This window comes from Salarias fasciatus, chromosome 6 (assembly GCF_902148845.1).
Source record: "Salarias fasciatus chromosome 6, fSalaFa1.1, whole genome shotgun sequence".
NCBI lineage: Eukaryota > Metazoa > Chordata > Actinopteri > Blenniiformes > Blenniidae > Salarias > Salarias fasciatus.
Window position 1 is genome coordinate 25,922,115 of NC_043750.1, and position 6,454 is coordinate 25,928,568.

A 6,454-nucleotide genomic window follows, 5' to 3' on the forward strand; every position below is an offset into this window, starting at 1 on the left:
GCAGTCTCACAAGCACATCTGTGTGATAATCAAGTGTGGTTGTAAGGCAGCAGAATAATATCAGCATAATACCAGTTGTCACAATTACTGTTTATTAGTTGTAGTCAGTGGCTGTCTTCTATAACTACGTCTCTATTTTTTCACACTGTGAATACGATCGTGGACAAAATCATGGAATAATGAAAACACTCACAACAAGAATCACTTTGTGCGAATTTTGAAAATTTGAAATGGATTTACTGCAGGATAGATGGAAAAACAATTATGTTAATGTAGTTTAGCTAAATCTGTCAGCTGTTTTCATTAACCAAGAATCAATCACTTTAAGGGTGAAAACTGGTTGAAAAAAATATCAGAAATAGATCAAATCAAGTCGGAAAAATCAGAGTTAGGAACAACAACAATTTTGAAAAAACCTGAGCACCCGTACAAAATCTATACCTCCACGTGAAGGACATAAATCTCTGAATTGAATAACCAAAGTAAATGTTCCAACCACTATAAAACCATGTGATCATATCCTAACTCATCCAACTCTTTAACCACGCCCCAAAACATTTATAGATATTCAGGAAGCTCGATAAAAACTGTAATAACACCCAAAGTACTTAATGTACCTCAAGCAGTAAAAACAGACTTGTACAAATGTTTTAATTCATTATATATTCAGACAAATAAAAATTGCATTGACATTGGTTTATAAGTCCTTTTATTCTCCGACCTTCCCATTGTTGGACATGTCTTCTGAATTTTTCTACAATGAATTCACTTCGTCTCGCTGCACACTGAAGCTTGACAGGTCTGCTGCGACAATCTGTTTAAGGCTGGGTTTTAATGAGCTGTTGGGGCAGAGGGGAACATGCCTGTATGAAAATGTTGCCGATTATCACTTAATTTGATTTCTGTGAAAACCTGCGGCATGGAGAAGCGTCCTTCTCTGAGTCGCACGGAGGAGTCCACCTCACAGTGTTTTGATGGGCAGAGGAAAGGTTGAGGAGAGCGATGATCTTTAAGGGGGCGGTTAGCTGTTAAAGCCCCGGCTTTGGGACCATGGAGCTGCTGACTGTTAATAGATCCTCTTTGTGTCCTCCTACAGTATATCCTCATGTTTAGGGACCCCGTGTCCCTTTATCTCTCTACTTAATGTCTTGTTTAACTTTACTGAGATGTTGTTTGTATACGTGTACGGTGGGCAAAGGTGCATATTCTTCCGTCTTTGTTTACAACTCATCGGCACGGTCTGCTGACGCGTCGAGGAGAGCTGTTTTTACTTTGCTGAGAAGTCTTGACGAGCGACAGTGCTTTTTTGTTTTCTTATTTCCTGTCATTTTTGCTAGGCGGAGTCACATTTAAACTGAGCTGGAAGACAGCAGCAGGTGGACACGATCAGCAACCACACACACACACACATCCATACACAAGATTCTCCTAATATTTACAGGACTGTCGGCTAGTTTACCTCTTGAAACCCCATCAGAGTGACACACTGCTTTAAAGGCTCCATTAAGGGCTTTAGAGACCCAGCCTGGAGGTCCGCCAGAGACAAGGCCGCTCACTGCTGTTGGTCTGTTTCTTCAGATCCAACTGGAAAAATTATTTTCTTTCTTTAAATTTGACGAAAAGGATATAATTTCTTTCCCAACTCTGCAGCCCAGACCATCTTTACCTTGCTTAACCTCACCGTCCGTAGCGCTGCTCTCCTTCTCGCTGTCCCCATCTGCGAGTTTCGCTCCACTCAATTCCCAAACATACACGGCAAATCTGTTTAGGATGGACATTTGATCCAATCTTCGGTTTGCATCTGCTCTGCTGATGTCCTGTATCGCCCATCTGACCCCCGCCGGCATCAGCATCTGGCATTAATGAGGAGGTAATGAGTCTCCTCTCCTCCTCATTTGGCCATTCATCTACAGTAACTTCCCCTTGCCTCTGGTGGGACGCGTCACGAGGGCACAAAAACAATTACCGCCGGACAGATGGGTCCCACCCTGCGACGGCCATTCATCGCAATCATTCAGAAAAGTCTCTTTCATTAACTTGAGAATGAGTTCAGTCTGCTCAAGAATGGATATCTAAAAATGCTCCCTAATCTAAAAGACACATTTTGTTGAGTGGTTTCCAAACACGTCCCGTCATGATTTCCTCCCTTGAAGGAATTGTGTCTTATCAAAAGGAAAATAGCTCATTTCATTTCTTGTTAGATTTACAGGCACATTGATATATCTCTGATTTGGTTTTTCCAGATGAAGACCCCAAAGCACAGTTCAGCGAAACGACAAAATGATCACAATGGCAGCCAAAGTCAGCACAAGGGAAACACACAAGACCGTCTATTCACCAAAACAGGAGAAAAGGAACAGAAAAGTCCTGTTGATGATGAGACGACTGTAAAAGAAACATCAGAAAAGCATAAAAAATGCAAGTTAAAATTGAACTGAACATATCATGCCCTCACTGGACGCCCCCGTTTGAGAACCATAATGACTTTCAGTTTCTTGTTTCAGGCACATTTTCATCTTACATTAAGATAAACAAACCTTAACCCTCCCGAGAAAGTGCATTCTCACTGTGACAAAGTCGCAAATAAATTCTTTTCTCATAGATTTGTGGAAAGATTGTTTTGGATGGGAATACAAATCGATTCATCTTGCCTTCTGGTGACACTTTTTTTAATGGAAAATAAAGTATGATAGAGTTTTAAGAGTTTGGATTCCAATTTTAAAGATAGCTAGTGTGCAAATATTTCTAAATGTATCCACTGAGATGCCACGGCAGTTTCATCTCTGTCTGCATACAGAAAGCACGAACAGACCCCTTTATCTCAAAGTAACATCTTGTTCATCTTATCGTGTTTCTCAGACTGACAACATCTTCATCTTTTCATTTTCACATGAAAGGTTTCATTGATTAAACTGCTTTGGGACAATGTTATTATCCTCGGGTAACCACACGAGTTGTTAATCTTAACTTTTTGTGATCTCGAGATAATGAGACTGAAACAATAATTAAAGCCACGTCTTCAGCGTGTGTAAAAGCCGGCTGTTTACACTCGGCTCCCTGCAGAAGTTTATTAAAGTCTCCCATTAAACGCGATCGCTTCAAGCTGAGCCGGAGAGCCGTAAGCCGGTGTCACACAGAGACGAGTCAAACGAGTAGATAACAATACACACAGAACCTCGACGTAAACTGCTTATCTCCGGAGGAGGTGAGGCTGCTGTCAGTCATTAATGAGCTCGTCTTAAAATACCCTGCAGGCCCTTCTCTCTCCTCTGACTCCTGAAATCACTCAAACCTCCGGCGGCCAGGGGTCCGGAAATATTTATCTTACACAAACTTCCTCCGACGTCTTGTTTATTTCGTGCCGCCGGCAGTGAAACCGATCTCCAAACACACTCTGAGCAGAACGCCGACCGAGCCACGGGTCAGGTGACCCTTCGCCCTCTGCAAGCGGCTCGTCACACACACACTAACACACAATTATGTGCGGACACATCCCCAATTACCCTCGCTCACTTTCTTCATTGCATTTCCCCACCATCGCACGTGGTTGGACATATCTCCGCATGCCGACTGCGCCACTGCAGCTCGTTTTCCAATAAACATTTTCAGCCATTTAAAGCAGAAACTCAGAATTTTTTTTTTTTTTGCTCCTTTTTTTCCCCACCTCCACTCGTTCTCTCTCTTCCAGCAAATAAAGGTGTCCCAGCATACCTGCCACTGTGTGTTTATGTTGTGAAATGTTTCTGTCCATCGGTTGAGAAGTTGGGACTTTATATTTTTCTAAGTATATTTCCGAGAAGGGTTCTCTGTCTTTGAATGCTGTATATGCATACATGTCATGGTGTGCTGCGCCATCGGTGGGAGCGAGTGCAGTGGCTTTGTAGTGTTTTGAGCATGTTTGCACAGACTTGTACCTTCGCAGACCTGGTGAAATAAATAATGACCATCAATAAACTATACTTGTAAATTTGCCTGTCCTTGATTTATTTTTTTCTCTCTTGGAACTCCAGAAATCGCCTCAAAAAATGGCCGCAACACTCTCTTGCAGCTCTTTGAATTCCCCAAAACATCAGACTGAAGCCAAATGCTGGTGGATGCACCCACTCCCACACACGCTCAAAGGCTTTCAAAGTAAAAGCAGTGGCTCAAAGGTCTGCTGTAAATTCTAGAAAAGGAAGTGTCTGATTTTCTTCCATTCGTCGATCTACTTTCAGTGCTAGTTATTCCACCAGACATTCATGATTACAAAGAGGAGAACATTTTTTGAATCACCACTTGGGATGAAATGGTACGTGGAGAACTTGCAGACTTTACACAGAGAGGTAGTCTCTACAATAATCTTCATGTAGCCTCAATTTACAGCGCTCAAATCCTGTGTTCCTGCATTCAAAGGTCCATTACTTGGTTTTTCATCTCAAACTAATTTTCCCAGTCAAATCGAGCTAAAATCAAATTAGAAAAAGTAAACTAAAGAAATTCAATAAGATCTTAAGCCGTGAAGAAGGATGACATAAAACACTAAAGAGAGACGTGGGAATGAAGCACAAAGAATACTAGTACTAATCTCAGTTTGAGAAAAAGTCATGAGAGTGTTTCAGAAGCGCGGCGCTTAGAAAATGAATGCAGTTTCTCCATGGGAGGTTTGAAAGGTTCATAACATGGCAGCAGATCAGAAATGTAATTTCGCCCTGAACCGTTCAGAGCTCCATAAACCACAAACCCTCTGAAATCAGTTCTTGGCCACGTGTGAAGCACGAACAGGGATCAGCGGCCCGGCGCGATGAGTTCCACTTTCCCGCGTTAGCCAAGATCACAGCGGCAGAAACAAAGGAGAAGGGGTTTCATTTTTCAACAAACCAGCATGTTTTCTTTCTGTCTTTGATTCTCACTTGAGCCCAGATCCTGCAATTTAAATATCATTATTATTTAAACAGAAATCCTGCTCAGATGAAGAAGAACTTGACCCAGATCACCCGGCTCGGCTCGGCTCCGCTCGCCCGCCTGCAGGTAGTCGGTGGAGATAGACCCCGCGCTTGGCAGTCCCACTGTTTCAAGAACAAGACATAATTAAATGGAATGAGATGTAAATGTTTTTAATCAATGATTAATGGTTGCCTGTTCAGTTCTTCACGCTCCAGGCGAGACTCTATCTAAGACTCCAGTGGGAGGTTCATGCAGGGAGGAAGACGCTCGTTCCTTAAATCCATACGGTAATTTATTCAAACCCGATATCTTACTATTAAGTGGCTAAAAAGATCATATATCTGCTATCTAAAGGCTGGGGGCTGCAGTGTAGTGAGCTGGTTTGCTTATATATTCATTTCAGAGGTTCAGGGTCTTGCTAGAAGTAGTTTTCTTGTTAGAATAGACTTCATAATTATTGTTTTGAAAATGAAAAACCTGCCACTGTCATTGAAAATGAATAGGATTTAAACTTAAGTAAATTAAGAATGATTTTAGTTATTTTTTGCATCTCTTTTTGTCAGTGTTTGAGGAAAGGTTGTGGATTATTTGTGACTTGCTGTCATCTGCTGCAAATTGCTGTTCTCCATATCACAGCTGTCTAAATTATGCTTGTTAGATCACATTGAGTTAATTGGAGACTTTAAATAGGTACTGATGTTATTTTTCTTTAACCCAGTGGTGTGTAACCTGGCTTTCGCTCATAGTTACCTGGGATTGACTCCAAGATGGATGCATAGATGCACTGAATTTAATGCATCATTTGTCTATATTTTGGGTTTTGATGAAAATCGATACAGTATTAAAGGATCAATTATCACCGCCTTCCTCCAGCAGCAGGAACAGGTGAGAGTCAGAAAATAGTTGTTCTCCCACATGCTTGACAGGACACTGACTTGTCACCATGGCGACACATCTTCCCACTGCTGCACACTGTCATGAAGGGCTAGTAACGCGTGCCGCATCCCGTGGACCCCATGCACAAATCTGAACACGCACGCGCGCATGCGCACACACACACACGCACACGGACACTAAAGTCTGTTAGTATTCTGTTGCTGCGGGGTTTCTGAAAAAAAGCGATCTACATATTTTAATTTAATTAAGAGTGCACACAGATACACCGATGCAGGTTGTTTGCAGCCAGCAGGTGATGAGTTACTGGGATCCATCGGGTGATGTGAATATAAACGAGCACAAATGAAGAAAAGCAGCTTGTTTGTGTCCTCGGTGAAGTGAGGTGAGCTGGAAACACATGTCAAACCTGTCCTGATCCAGACTCATCCTTCAAATGTTTGGGGCTGTGCTCAGCCTGTACTGTATATAAGTCCTTCACTGCATTTCACATTTATCCAGGTGCCCAGCACTGTGACCTCCATACTCTGCACCCACTGTGACCAGGCCATGTCAGAGTTAATGCGACTGAACGTGGAACTAATAATTACATTCACATTGCTGGATGTAAACAGCATGTTGCATTAAAGTAGCTGAT